The 16613-nt window shown below is 33.4% G+C and overlaps 1 long non-coding RNA gene across 2 annotated transcripts; it reads right to left on the bottom strand.

The window, feature by feature from the left end:
* Positions 1-4691: 4691 nt before the first annotated feature.
* LOC106685681 (uncharacterized) lies at positions 4692-8106 on the bottom strand. Of its 2 annotated transcripts, XR_001343885.2 has the most exons (4): positions 8035-8106; positions 7877-7966; positions 5638-5702; positions 4692-4863 (listed from the first exon to the last, which is right to left on the bottom strand). It is a non-coding gene; the product is annotated as an uncharacterized lncRNA (long non-coding RNA). The 2 variants fall into 2 exon arrangements; XR_001343884.2 differs by having other exon boundaries at positions 7877-8071.
* Between the last annotated feature and the right edge of the window lie 8507 nt (positions 8107-16613).

Genomic DNA, 16613 nt, shown 5'->3' with positions numbered 1-16613 from the left:
AACTTCAAAGTACCTATTTTGGTCGAATATTTAATCCTCACTAGATCAAACGTTTTGCGACTTCGATCGATTTGTAACAAGAATTAGGTTTGTCCTCATGCTTTATTCTCAAATAAAACATACTTAGGTAAATATAATCTTACTAATGGCACCATATTATCTGGCCAAATACACGGCATAATATTATGATGATAGTACTTTATATTGACGATTTAAAAATTATTAGGTAACAATGACATATATTCGCATTATCAATTTTTGTTCGATAGATAAATCCAACTTTTTTTATCAATGATTAAAGAATAAATGAATGAACATATTATATGAAACATGAAGATGCAAAAGGGGATAAATCTATATTTGAAATTTCTTCAGGAAACCCAAAAATATACAAGATTCAAGTCAGGGACGTAATTACGGAGTAGGAGATATACAGGGGTATCATCCCCCCATCAATTTGAAAACCCGAAAATTTAAAACTTGAGCACTTTCTTTAAACTGGAAAAATTGTGGTAAACATTATTAAAAGAGATTATTACATTCAATATGCTTTATATGATCTATTCCGAAACTAAGGACAATGTGTCGTTGACGATATGTAACTTCAGTTTATTATGTATCAGTTAATTTTATTCTATTAATGGTAATCATATTTATTAGATTATCTTGAAAAATTTAAGCTTTTAATTTTTTCATAGGAAAAAAAAATGTCCAACCCCAGAACAGTAACTTACAATGGTGTAACATCCAGTTTTTCAATCATTTTTAATACATGGAATAAATGGGTGGGTCTGCATTCTACAGAAGACGTTTCTTTCCCTGAAATCTGGACCTCGGTAGAATGTATAAGTTATGACTACAATATACGACTTCGGATGTATTTTTTGTCCCACAGACCAGAGTAATTTCCATGGACAAGTCAACCATTAAACGAGTGAGTGAAGGGAAATTCGAGAAAAAGCGCTATTCTCTTATTCTCGATCTATTAGATCTTCCCTCGACACTACCCTACTTCTGAATTTGCAACACGTAGCCATTTAAGTCTCATTCTCGATACCTTAATGTTCAAATTTTTATTTCCGTGGAAGTAGTCATTCTGCTATTTTATTTTTTACAACCATCAAAATACCCTGGAATTTCTGTATTTGTTGCCTTCATGGAGAAAGAAGTGAGAGCAAATAATTTTTTTTTTTCCATTTCTACAATAATGATTTCATTTCCTGAATGTAGGCTTCCTAGGAGAAGACTGTTGTTTTCAAAGTAAAACACATGTGGTTTCTGTGACCTTATTTTGGTTCATTATTAAGCTCTGATGAACCTTTGTAATCGATTTAAAAAAATAATCCCCTCTCAACATTTGAGGTTTGTAGTATCAAGATATTTAGAATATAAAAATCTGTCCATTCACAGTCCTCTGTATAACCTCCACCATCCTTGGCAGTTCCCCTAGAATAGTTTCTTCTGGACAATTTTTTCAAATTTTGCACCCGAGGATAAATTTGACATTAGATCCACCAATTTGTTCCAAAATGGGGGCTGTATAGAGATTTAATAGGTGCAGTCCTAAAAAAGTGATTCAGAGGCCATTGCAGATGAGTGAGTCATCCTTCATCTTAGCAACTACATGTCTGCAGCAGCGCCTTTTGGTTCCAGTCTGGGCGGATTGAGTTTTATTTCATGGCAGTCTACGGAATGATAAATAGACCATCCCACTTTGGATAGAATAGATTGGTCGGTTGCCTATAGGATAACTTCCTATTTAAGAGAGGTTCTCCCCATATGTTAGAAATGTCCAGGTAGTAGATAAAAAAAAAATGACTCCAAGATTTTTTTCTGATGTGTGGAATGAGATGGGAGTATTGTTCACGGTGAGATCCTGAAATAAATTTAACGAAAGAGACTTCTGATTATGATGGCTTTAATCTATTCTGTATTTAATGTAAGCTTATTGGGGTTCCTCGGGTACTAGTTCTATTAATGTCTTCTTGTAATTTTGGATGGCATTGGAATTCGAAAGGATGGTATTTTGCTGAAGAATACACAATTTATAGTCATGATGAAAACATTATTCAAATCTGGTCCCTCATGGACTCAAAGAATTCGAATTGGTCATAATATCTTCTGTAAAAAATTATCCAGAGAATTTACAGCCTTATCTCTTGGAATTAATGATGTTTGGTTTAGCTGGTTTGACCTAACATGATACAGGATGTCTATGCACATATGCTAATCTCCCTAGTATCTACAATTCTAATTGTTTTTATTTTAAATCCTTTAGCTCATAACAGTGGTATGTGGTCTATCTTTTGAGGGTATGTTTAAATTTTGAACATTCTTATGTATAACCAATTATGGAATTTATAATAAAGATTGATGTTTTTTATTATTTTTTTATGATCGCTAAAAACTCAAACAATTTCTTTACAATTTTTGAGGATGTGTGTCCGATCAGTGCGGAAAATTAAACTAACTGAAAGAACAGTACCATTTTAGAATCTAATTTCTTCTTAAATAAAAAACATAACTTGCTTTCATAAATACAAAATCTAAATTTCCTTTCTGTCTTTCTGCTTAGAATGGGACCAAAGACCATATGATCTTTTTTGTTGTTCTTGAGATGTACAATGACATCTTTAAAAAATGAATTTAGGAAAGACAAAAAAGCCTCTATCCCCCTCATTTTTAATTTGGTGTCAAGTGTAGATAAATCTTTAAAAGAACCTTAGTTTCATTTATTGGAAATTAATTCATATAATACTGTAGAGAAAAACATTGACAAGTAAACAGTGGTTTAAACCAAAAAAAAAAAGATAAATTTTCCGTAATTAGTCTACCAGTAAGCCCCCTTACAATAGATTTAGTTAAGCCAAACAATATATATTGAAGGGAATTCTATCTACTTTACAATGGTGCATTTGAAACGTGAATAACTTGAATAGTTTTTGAATGATCATTTTCTGTTCCACTAAAAACAAGACTAACTATAAAAAAACAAAACAGAAAACTTATACTTCCTGATTTTCTTTGTAGAATTAGACTATTGTCTGTATGAACTTTATTTTGTGAATGAGATCTAGAATGACTCTCTGAACAATGGTTCTGTTACGCTGATACACCCTTTATTGATTATCTTTAAAATAAGGAGAATTTGTCTTGAAATTTTGTTTGTAAAAAAATTGTGATGTGAAATTCAATTTCCACAAAGTACCAGATAACTTAATTAGTTTTTAGTAAAAATAAATATAAACAACTGAAATACACTTCTTACTTATGAAAAATAGTTAATATCGGAATACAAGTTAGTTATGAAACTTTAGTGCAAGAGTTTCATAACGCTGTACAAAAAACAACAACTTTCTAATAAATCAGAAATAATTTAAAACAAATTTGAGAGATAAGGATAAAAAGAAATTTGTGACCTAATATTATTTAGAAATAATTTTAACTTCATTAGCAGCTCTATTAAGAATTGTATTAGTTTAAGTCAATTCATTCTCCACTCCCCTTTTTAAAAATAATGAAATTTACAGTTTGACTTAAAGTAATAAAAATATTTTGTTTTGCTGGTAATGAAAATAAAATGATTTCTAAAATTACTAGGTAGTGTTTTATACTGTTAAGTGCAAGACTCTTATACTATTGAACTTCTTTTTCATAAAAAAAAAAATCATCTTTTAATTTATTTTCAATTTCATTCAATTTATTTAATATTTCGAAGAAGAATTTTATTTTATATTTATTTTTTTAAATAAATATGAGGTGTATTTAAGTTATTTTGAATTATTTTGGCTGAAAACAAGGAGACAGAATTTCATATCACATAATTATTTTTTTAGAAAACTAGGGGTGAATCTCAAATTATTCTGTAACAAACCTCACTTTAATTAATAAGCAATTAACAAAAATAAATAAATAAAATCTTACATTAGAAAGCTACCAATGGGTAGTTTCTCTACTCACCTGTTACACTCCAATTTAACTGAGATCAAATTTACTAAATGTATTATAATGTACATTTGTAAATAGCAATAAATAAATAAATAAAAAAAAAATCTTACGTAATATAATCAGTTGAAAACTCCCTTTAGATGGTTTAACTCATGGAGCACCCTATATATGTAAATATTTATAGTAAATAAAGTGTTTAACACCAAGTATATAAGGTGCCATCAATAAATTTTAGGTTAATAACCACTGAAATTAATTACTTTAACCCTCTAGGCTTTTTAATTTTCCTTCTTTAAAGAGAGAAATGAAGATTTCAGTTTTAATACATTTTCCTGATTGGAGAAGACAATCATTTCATTATCCCTGGCATTGTTCTTTTCCTGGAATCATAACATGCTCGAGAGAGTATTACATATTTAATAACTAAATTGGTTAGAACTGGAAAAAAATGAAGAAATATTCATAGTCCGAAAGTAAACGAGAAACGCAGATCAGATAGCATGGAATTAGTATATTTTTTAGAATTTAAAATCTATCAAATAGTGTTTTTATTACTCAGTTAAAAACTAAAATGTTATCTTATCAACAAAAAAAAAAAAAAAAAGGTATCTTTATCAATACAACAGGTAAATACTGTGATTTGTGTTTCATTGAATCAATAGGAAACTCAAGAAATAATTTGTTTTGTAGAATGAAAAATACTTTATTTTCATTGAAAATTACAAATAATGTTGGAACAATTATCACTATTCAAAATAAAATCACTACATAGCTATGACAAAATTCTCTTAGAACTTCAGCTCGCTCTCATTTTCAGTGGTACTATCATGTTAAAGTAAGGTTAAATTTAAGTCATTTGATTAAAGGGTGAAGCTTCAAAACTAATTAAAGGTGATCCTCACTAAGCATTAGGTACTGAAACAAAACCAATTTATGTTTTAAACATCTGATGCAGTGGAAAAACATTTTTAAGATTGTTTATATACTTCTATTTCAGTTCATTTTAAATGTTTAGCAATATATATGATAGGAAAGTAGGTGGTAACATAAATGTAAGATAGAACAAGGAGAATCATGGAGGCCTCCTATATGAGTGGTATTGCCAATACTCAATATATTGCTTAATCGTAAATTTAAAAAATACAAAAGAAAATATAAACCACATCATTAATTATCATTCATTTTATTTAATCATCTGCATTTATTAACAAATCTGCATTTAAGAACTCTTTCAATTTCCTAAATATCTAAAGATTAAGATTACAAAAGGAAAAAAATATTATTACTTTGCTATTCTATGCTCATTTGTCTATGAAACTTAGAACTCATAAATGTAAAAGTGCAATCATAGCCTGATAGACAAGGAAACGTCTAAAAATTTTCTTATGTGTTTTGTGAGCGGAGATTACTTGGGGGAACCATACTTTATTTCCTATTTTTTTTTTTTTTTAGTGATTTATTTAATGATGACAATGTAAATTTTGTGTGATTAATTTCTATTATTTATAATGGACTAATTCTACTTGATAAACTGGCCTTTGAAACTATTAATATCTTACCACTAGGGCTATATCATTTAATAATTTCTCTATTTTAACATGACAATCATTTTGTATTAATTCAAGTGTGATAGAAATAACAGGTCACTATCCTCTACTAAACAGGGGGAAAAAAATTATAATGTCATACTTGTATGTGCTTCTTCCACTATACTGCAACAAAATGACCAAGTAAGTAGTACCAGTCAGAATCATCTGTGGAAAACAAAATGAATAATTGAGAAGTTTTCTATCAAAAGTTAATGCATCCATATATAAAAACTTTTGGAGCTGAGACAATAACTAAAATGAACTAGAGTGGACTGAGACTACAATGCTGCCTGATTCTTATCGTGGTTTCAATTTTTTGGGAAGTGCAGTTGGCAAATTTTATCATGTTAAATGTTTTCTTGGAAAGACTTTAAACTGCCAGGATATAATCTTTATCAATTCCTTTTTCTCTTAAGGTCCCTAAGATGATCGATCTGTCTTATGCGATCAAAGGCTTTTGTTAGGTCAACAAAGCACACAGACAGTTCCCTCTTTTTTTCTAATACTTTTTTGAGGACTCTCATGGTAAAGATAAGGTTCTGGGTGCTCTTATTTTCACAAAAGCTGTATTTTTCCTCTTTGAGCAATCCTCGATTCTTCTCCTTATCCTCTTTTCTAGAATCTTGGGATAAATTTTACTTGGAATGCTTAAGGGAGATATTCCTCAGTTGTTGTTGCAGTTTCTGTTATTTCCTTTCTTAAATACTGAGACAATAGTAGCAACTTCCCAATCTTTCAATTTTTTCATTTGCTTCCACACTAAGTTTAAAATGTGCTGGATCTCTCTTCCTTTGGGTCCCATGTGTTTTAGCATTTTAGGAGTTATTTCCATCGCTTCTTGCAGATTTTCCAAGCTTCATATTCCACAGCATTTCTTCTAATTCACCATCATCAATTAAATGGTTCTCCTCCCAGGGACCTTCCTCTCTCTGCTTTTCATCTATTTGTGGGGTCCATTCCCTTTCAGCAGGTTCTTGAATTATTCCCTTCACCTTTTCATTATCTCACCCCTCTGCTTGAGAATGTTTCCTTCTTTGTCTCTGACGAACTTCAGGGTTGGAACTCTTTCCTTTCTTAATTCCTTGAGCAAACAGTAAAATTTGATTTTGGTGGAAATAAAATTCCAATTTTGTCCAAAATCTGTTCAGCTAATCCTTTTGACTTCCACTACCATATTTTTATCCTCAATCCTTTTGATCTTATCCTGCTTGGATTGAAAAACAGCATGAAACCCTCCACTCCTGCCCTCCATGGTAGCCTTACTTATCTGACTTTTCAAACAGACAATTATAGCGAGAAGGTTGGTCGATGTACATGTCACAATCTCACAAGAGGAGATCATAACACAAAAAAAGGCAATCCTTCACCGCGGACCCGCCCTGCTACACCCCGGAGACCGACGACCCTATATCACTTTTGAAATATTAGCTTAAAACGGGAAGAGGAAACTTTAACATAGTTTAATCGAGCAATATTTAAAAAGCGCCTGAAATTGAAAAACGGCATGAAACCCTTCACTCCCGCCATCCATGGAAGCGTTACTTATCTGACTCTTATCTGGAGTTTTATGCTCTAGGTATTCTCTTCCTAGAGTCTCCTTTTCTTCAATTCCTTTTTTTCTCTCGTCAGACCATCATACTATTCTCTTATACTGCTTCTAACCCTTCCACTTAAGTTTCCAATGACAACTGGTTCTCTGTGTACATCAACTATTTCTCTCTGAATACTATCAAAGAATTCTTCCTTCTCTGTGGTGATGGCGTTATCATTTGGCCTATAGACTACAATGATAGTTTTCAGGGCATCTTTTTTTTTTTTATGTCAATTACCATCAGTCGATCGCTACCAAATTTCCATCCTTTGAACACTGTATTCATTAAGGTTTCTTTAAGCGTATAACCTACTCAAACTTACTCACCTACAGGCTAGTCTGTTTTCAGTAGTTTATGAATAAAGCAGAATATGACTGCCAATTCTTTCTTCTTCTTTCCCTTTTCTTTCCGCTTCTGTTATTGCTAAGAAATCAACCTGTACCTTATTTTAATCCTCCAACAACTCATACTCCTTCCCCCTTAATCATCCACATTCCAAGTTGCCAGTTGTAAAATCCTTTTGCTTGCCATGTCGAATTCCATAATAACCGTCTTACTGTTGCGGACTTAGTGGTGTTCTGGGTACTCTGGCCTATCATTTGCTTTTTAAAAAAATTTTTCCCATACAAGTCAATAAAAAAGTCCTCTAAATAATCTATCCTTCTTGCTTTGAAGAATGAACGGGTATTACAATAAAAAAAACACAAAAATTTTCAATCAAAATATTTGAAATGAATGAATACTTACTGAACACAGAATTGGAGTATTTACTAAAAAAAAACCATTTGCAGTGAATTGAAATTCTTTTGTTCTATCAAAATGGAGAAGTAAATCATCCTGAAATTAAAATAAAAAAATAAAAATACACATTTTCATGGGTGTCTATATGTTAGATAAATACCTACAAAGGTTGGCATTTCAGTAAACTTAGACTCTACCAGGTAATTGTAGATATAATTATTAAACTTCTTTGTCTGAAAAAATAATTAATACATTATAACATTATACTATTTTTACATTAAAAAAATCAACATTTATTTAGGAATAGTTACTATTGCTACAACAGAACTTCAAAGTTATAAATTATAAATGATCTTGTAACATTTTGAAGCATTAGAGATATTAAAATAAGATTTACGAATCTGTGTTTGTTATAAATGTAATTTTTTTTTATTTCTTAACTCGAATTATTTTAAGTTTTTGTTGTTCTCATCTAAATTTATTCCAGAATGATGAATAATTAATACATTTATTCTCTTGCTGAGTAATAATAATTTCTGATTAGAAATTACAATAGCTTGATTTAGTGTAGTCTGGATCTAATTCCCACCCAGGATAGCTAACATTTAATTTGTGGAGCCTCTGAAAAAAGGATCTTGCCATTTCCATTTGCCAAGTGGGTTTTAAAAGAATAACAACACATAAAGTTGGCAATGAGGAACAACAGACTTACTTGTCTGATTTGTTACTCCCATAAGCTTTTATCTCATGGTAGACAATTCGTACTACTTTTTTATTTATATATATATATATATAACTGGATGTAATGATGACAAAAATCTTTACCATTACTTTGAATGTAATTTGAAATTAAAATTCTAAATTTTAGCTCTTTCATCAGGTGCTGAAGAAGGCAGATTTCATAAAAGATAAAATATCTTCTTGCCTCATGATTTAAAATAAGAAACACAGGAGGTGTCCAGGTGAACAAAATGCTCAAATGGGAAAATAAAATGTCACGTTAGGAGTGTACTGGTAAGAGAAATGCTCAGTCTTACTGTTGTGAGGAGGCCAGAGCAAAACTGAATTGAGTACATGTTAGGAGGTAAAAGAGGGAGTAACATAAACAAGCGGCAATAACCACATCAAAGGGGTAACGAAAGGTAAACAAAACAGATGAAGTACTAGGAAAATGTAGATGTTAACTTCCCAATATGAGCAAAATGCTCAAGGCTGCACCTCCCCTGGATTAAAAGAAAAATAACTGTATATCATGCATATATATATACCCCCTCCACCTTACTAAGTCACAAGCATTCAAAAACATAAATTATTATAAGAATAACTTTTTTCAGAAACAGTGTGCCAGCGCGAAAGGAAGATAGTAGAAAAGGAAGAATCTGAATCTTCAAGAGTCTAGGCAATTCTGTTCTGGGAGAGTCAAGTGCACTTAAATTGGGCAGAAGAGATGACGAACTTTTATGAACAAAATCGCCATCCAATAAGGGCCGTCGGCGTCTTTTAGCGAATAAGCTGAGAGCTCTCGCACAACCCTGTGATGTCTTGGCGGTACCTACCGTGAAAACTTGGTCACGGTGTTAGTTCCGAAGACAACTGGGCGCATCATCATGGACTGCATTGCATTTGATACACTACAGGCCAGATTGCTGAGGGAAACCGAACTCTATGCCCTCACACATTACGATTTCCCTCAAGTAGTGACCAAAGGAAATGTTGTAGTCATTCAGACAATTTCTAAGGGAGTAATAAGTTTTCTATTGCAAAATTAGCTATTTGGTACAATGGGCGTCCAGAGACCGTTGAGCATGTCTTACTTGATTGCAATCCCAATGAGCAAACTTCTGAAGGAAACTGAGATCTACATCTTGATAGAGAGCGTGTTCCCTCAGCTACATTACTGTACTGTAGCTGAATATCCCTTTTTATTATTCTCACACTTTTGATTGTTCTTTATAATGTATAGACCAAAGGACAACATACATTTAACCCTGCGTAATGACCCACTACTGCCACTCTCCATTCTGCCTATAAGGCAAGGGAGAGAAGAAAAAAGATTGATGTCATGAAATATTAAAATAGCTGCAGTTAGTTGAAAGAATATTATTAACAGAATATGTGATCCTAACACAAGTAGTAATAGAATAAATTGAGATTCTATGACAAGAATAGTTGTAGATCAAAGAAGCCGAATGGGGTGATAAAGAAAAAGGGTTGGGCTTTCAGAAGTATTAGTACTTTCATTTTAATTTTTTTATTGTAAAACAGTGCTGTGATATCATATTTTGTAAAATATAGAAAAGTGTACTTAATATTTTGTAGAAATAATTAATTTTTTAGTGAATTCACTGAGATTTTAATGATAAGATTGGTAGGTATTGTGTGAAAACAACATAGATTGTTGATGAAAAGTAATAACTATTGTGCGTAAAAGATTTAAAAAAATTAAAAGTTTGTAATCAAATATCCGAAATCAAGTAACATAAAACCAAAGCTGTGCGTCAACCATACTAATCATTTTCTCTCAAAGGCCTCCTACTTAGCTTCTTATAAATAAGAGAGCAGATAATTCTACTTCACTTTTCAGCAAATCAGCTGTCCGATCGCTTTAAAATTTATCAGTGATTAATGTTTTTCTTTTGTTCCCTCTCCGGTCATTTCTCACATAGGGGATTATCATTTAGTGACCCTATTCTAACCAAAATGGGGCCGCCACGAAATTAAAGTCGACTCATCCAGATCGTATTCGAACCGGCGCCGCTGCAGTTGCGAGGTTGCTAAGGTGACGCCTTAGCTCACTCGCCTACAACGGCTTACAGTACTATCAGGCAAACCACCATTAACTACCAACTGATGTCAGTTAGAACCTTTTTAAACAGGCAAATAATCTGTTCTGAAATTTTAATTACTTCTTCCAGGTAGCCTATAATTGAGCATAAATGAGGAAAATAAATAATAATATATTAAACAAACTCCTCTTTAAAGTGTATATATTAATAGTAAAAGTATTGATATTGGTTTTACTCTATATTTATCTTTACCTCTAACGAAAGCGCATTGCTGGCAAATATGATTTGCATCACTAAAGTGCTATAATATACACCACAAAAAACGATGCTGAAGGTAAACATCGGTGGTTTATTGGAGACACTAAATAATTGATAGATCTGATGGTGTAAGCCAACAAAATCCACCACTAAAACGGGGAAAATCATAACGCCATATATATCGTTCAAAATCTCACACGAGTCGTAGATTAAACAATAAAGTTTTGGATAGAGATTATAGTAATTGCAGTACATTGCTCTATGCAAACTATATTTAATAAGATATAAAAATGCGCAAAAGTGGTTAACAAAAACAGCTGATAATATTAGATCAATGTTCAACGACCAGGAATGAATCGTTATTTCAAGGTCAATAGGAAGTATTGTCCGTTCTGCAAGGTAGAGAAGAATTGTCAAAACAATGTTACCCATATACTGGATTGGGTGCAGGGACCATGCCCACTTCTCGTTTAATGGGTCCAACAAGGATTCCACAGTCTTCAGATTATCTAATACCAATTGCAGTTTTTCTTTTTTCATACAAAACTGGCATAGGATTACGAAGTATGAAACTGTTTCGATTAATTTACGGAAATTGTAAATTAATCTATGAGTTAAACCAAACATGGCTAGAACGAGGTCATCAGTGCAAATGAAAAAAACGGTTGTGCTGACGAGGAACATGAAGAATACCGCGGAAGTAATGACTAGACTAGGCACCAGCTGAAAATGATCATTGATTGGAAACAACCCGAACATTCTTAGCATCCTAAACAAAGTCTTGAAGGCATCATCGACGCTGGTAGTAACGATGGTCCCTGTTTTCCTCAAGTCTAATAAGTTCTTAATGCCCATTTCTAATGAAAGATTAGTCCGTACTGAAATTTGCTCTATGTCAACGCTCGATAATTGTACTCTACAGAATTACTTTCTTGTGTTTAGTTTTCTAACAAAACACTCTTAGGTGCATATAGTCTAATTCAGACCTTGTATTATTGATATTCAATGCTACACTACCGTAATTTCTTTAATGGATATTTCCAATCGATTACTTTATAAATCACTTAGTTGAAATGAAATGCGGCCATTTGTGTCTTTTCCTTTTTATCATATACAAAAGAAACTGCAGGAAGGACAAATTTTCCTTAACAGATCGCTCAAGAAAATAAGATTTTTTAAAGTTGTATTTAGCTCATTGGCTTCGATTTTACAGAGGTAGTTTCTCTGGACGACAAGCTAAGGGAAATGCTATCCCGTGAGGGCATAGAGTTCTGTTCTACTTGGTGTCTCAAAGATAGTACAATCCTTAATGATATGATGAGTCGCGATGAATGGTGATCCACAGCAGAACTTTTCTCTGGATCATCACAAGCCTGCTCCTCAAGCGGCTTGAGAGATTTGGCGCCCAAAGGGAGATTCATACCTCAGAATGCCCAAAGGAAACATACTTGAATGTATAGTCAGGTACAGCCAAAAAAATCAAATAAGAACAAAGGTAATGAAAACTATTTCCGGTACGTTTTCATTGAACTCCAGAACCTGATTACAACAGGCGACATTCTTAGAGAATTATACACACGCCTTTATGGAAAATTGATGAGCTTGAAAAAGAAGCTAATCCAGTGCCGGTCTAGTGGTCAAGCAATTCGGGTTCACATAGAGTAATATATACAGCTTACTTTGTAAATTAGTTTTCATAAATGAAAATTTAATATCCTTATAACATATCGTTGGTCCAAAACCAAATTGGGCCATCTGCAAATATAGCTATCATGTGCCTCGTTGCATAGTGACGTGCTTTTCTATTCTCTTAGAAATGTTTTTTTTTTCCCCTACGCCACAGGAAGTGGGCTATTACGCCATTTTCCTTCTCGCAGCCCAATACAATTTTATTCGTCCTTTTAGTTCGTCCGTATCTCGCTCAACATCCACCAGACCAACACAAGCCAAAAGATGGTCCCCATCCATGTCCCCCATGTTGCATAGAGGACATTTCGGGGAATCTACGATGCCAATTCGATGGAGGTGTTTTTGGAGCAGATCATGTCCTGTCACTAGCCGAAAACAGGGCACTCTCTCAGCTCTGCTAAGATTGCCTGGGATTCTTTTTTCCTTATCCAGTAGGCTCTCCCGCTTCTTTCCTTCCGCTTGAACTTTGTGTCGAGCACTTGTCCTGTCTTTATAATAAACGCTTATAAGTGATTTCACTGTTCTGTAGGAAAGTGGTAGAACAGGCTGATTCTCTGCACAACCAAGTTTAGCCAACTTGTCAGCTTACTCATTACCATATATGCCAACATGGCCTGGTATCCACTGCAGGGCTATAGCCCTTCCTCTTTTCTTCATGTAATGTAATGTAAAAAGAACTAATTGGATATGTAATGTCCCTTATAAATTTTCCATTAATTTAATATAACCAACTTTTAGTGTTGATAACAAAATATATTAAATCATTTACATAGTCGAATGCTTATTAATATAACTCTAGTGATAAATATGAGAGCGACCACTTAGACGCTCACTACCAGAGTTCAAATTATCCTCAAATTCGGGTTTTATTCATTAGAGAGCAGTAGTTTTCTGTAAATAGAACATTAGACCTGATTATTTAATTTAGGTATGTTAGTAAAGAGTATTATAATAAATCGTAAGTTTGACAAAGAAAATGAAGAAAACGAAAAACATTTTTTGGATTGAAATTAGAAATTAGCTACCACTTTAAGTTTGTGGCCGTAATTCAAACATAATATTTTCATAAATTTGCAAATATATCAATTTGGCTTTGTGCCGACGTTACATAAACAAAAAGTAGAAATACATATTTATTTTTCTCTTCAATTATACCTCAGACGAAATCGCATTGCTGGCATATATAATTTGGAGCACTAAAGTGATGTAGTATGTTCCACACACAACGATAGTAAAGGAAAACATGGGAGGTTTATTTGAGACACTTAACAACTGATAGATCTGGTGATGTAAGCTCATAAAATCCACCCCAAAAACGTGTAAAACCATAACGCCATACATATCGTTTAAAATCTCACATGAGTCGTAGATCAAACTATAAAGTTTTGGATACAGATTATAACAATTACAGTTCATTGCTCTATTCAAACTGTATCTCATAAGATCTAAAAATGCGCAAAAGTGGTTCACAAAAACAGCTGATATTATTCGGTCGAAATTCATCAAGACGGAGCGAATCGTTACATCGTGATCGTCAGGAAATATTGACCATTTGACGAGGTAGAGGAACAATGTCAATACAATGTTACCCATATACTGGATCGGGTGCAAAGACCATGTCCACTTCTCGTTTAATGGAGCCAACAAAGACTCCACTGCCTTCATGTTATCTAATACCAAGAGGAGCTTTTCTTTGTTCATATACAACTGCCAAACGATCACGAAATATGAAACTGTTCCCGATAACTTGCGGAAATTTTGGATTATGCGATGAGTTGAGCCATATATTTTCAGAACAAAGTCAATGGTACACATGTAAAACATCGTTGAGCTGACTAGGAAGATGAACAATATTGCGGAAATCATGACGAGCCTAGGAACAAGCTGAAAATGATTATTTATTGGGAACAACCCGAACATTCTTAGCATCCTGAACAAAGTAAAAAAGGCATCTTCAACGCTTGAAGTAACGATTGTTCCCATCTTTATTAACTTCTTAATGCCCATTTCTAGTGGATGTTTTGTCCGCACTGAAAACTTCAATCCATGACGCCGATCGATCTGTGACCTCACAAAATTTTCCCTTAGTGTTTTATTTCCAAACAAAACATACTTTGATAAATGTAGTCTAAGTAAGTACCTCCTTATTATTCAAATCAAATGCTATACTACCGTAATTTCTTTAATGGATACTCAGATGATTGTTATTGTCTAATTCGTTTAAATCAACATTTCTAACAGCTTACATATTAAAGAACTTTGTTGTAATAACATAGTCCATGAAATTCAATTTAATTTAAAGCAATAAATTATTAAATCAGCTTAATTAATTTTTTAAACCTCAATCGTATCCTGAAAACCATGAACTCAAGAAGTTGAAATGAAATATTAAAAAAAAAAAAAAAACACTTTTGAATTTTCGTTTTGACAATTTAGTTTTAGGGAGGAGGAAGTTAGAAATTATTCATATCCTTAACAGATCCTTCAAGAAAGACTCATTAATAACCAAGCTAATCATAACCTTGACTAAACAATTCCTTCTTTGTTTGTTGGAAGTATATTTCAATGTTCATATGATATACTTTTTTTATATAAGTAAATCTATAGCCTTTACTGTTCGTTAATTTGCATGCTGCGGGCAAAGGCAGTTTGTTCAGTTTGTTATGAGCCAGGTACTAACTTCCCACTGTCGCTGCAGCTGGACAAAGTGATACAGAACGAGGTTCTTCTCTTGTGGATTCCCCCGAGGTAAGTAGAACAAACGTTCCCAAAATACCGGTGGTAAAGTCTTCCCTGGTAGTGGAGACAAGGCCTGAGGCAGCAGTTGGCTACTGGCCTTATAAGTCTTAATTCCACAAACAATCTATCACTACACGCCATTTAATGTCAAACCAATTTAAAGGAAGCAGCAACTGCGCAACCACACCTCAAATAGACTTGAATCTCCCAGTGTCGGAAGCACTAACCTCGCAAACTGGTACAGTTACTATATCAAAGTAAGGTCGAAGAAGGTTGATACATTTACCAAACACATTGCATCTGCTCTATTAGTAAAGTATAGTATACCAAGAGGTGCCAGAAACTAGTACACTTTAAACTGAGGACTAGGCATACTGGAAAACAATGTCTCACAGAACTATACGGAATGAAGTAGAAAAACACCCATCCTCTCGCGATATCACACAACTTAAGAAGCCATCTGAAACTGTGATATGAGACTAAAAAAACATAAAAAGAAGGCCGAAGAAAATAAAGGGCCTGGTGACAAAAAAAAAACGACCGTTATGGAAAAAACATTATCATTGGAAAGACAGGAGGGATAGACAATAAATCGTCGACAATAAATGCCAGGGCGGAACAATTAACATGCCGACAAAACAGAGGAAGATGACAGTAAAAGAGACCTACGTGTTGACCAACCGTTCACTATGAAACTTAACAACCAGACACTAAAGAGTTCTCCCGGAGTTGAGGGTATCTCGAACGATATTCTCATCAAGCTGGGCCTTCAAGCCAAGAAACGTCCGATCAAGCTTTTCAAAATTAGCTGAAAGGCAGGAAACGAATCTAAGACCTGGAAGGAGGAAAATAAAATAACCGATCCAAAAAGCTTCCGTTCCACCTCCCATCTTGGTTACATGGCGGATATAATGGAAAGACTCGTGAACAGCCGGTTCATCTCACTACTTGAAAGAAAACAGTTTTAATTCCCGAACATCGCTCGATGAAAAAATAGAGGACAGTTTTCAAAAATAGGAGCACATTATTTTAGTCCGGGTCGACCAAGAAAAGACATTCGGTACATTATGGAAAGAAGACAGTCCTAAAAGCTGCAAACAAGGGAATCATTGAATATTTTACTCATAACAATCCTCATGGATATTTACCCATATATCCATGTGGATATTATACTCATTTCAATACTCTTATTGCTCAAGGATTGGAAAGCCAAAGTCAACTAAAAAAATACAAGGAGTTGGGCAAAGAGATTTGAAAATGGCGTACCGAGG

Source organism: Halyomorpha halys, unplaced genomic scaffold (assembly GCF_000696795.3).
Source record: "Halyomorpha halys isolate HHAL.00 unplaced genomic scaffold, Hhal_1.1 Scaffold725.1, whole genome shotgun sequence".
Lineage (NCBI taxonomy): Eukaryota > Metazoa > Arthropoda > Insecta > Hemiptera > Pentatomidae > Halyomorpha > Halyomorpha halys.
This window is presented reverse-complemented; position numbering and strand designations above follow the sequence as displayed.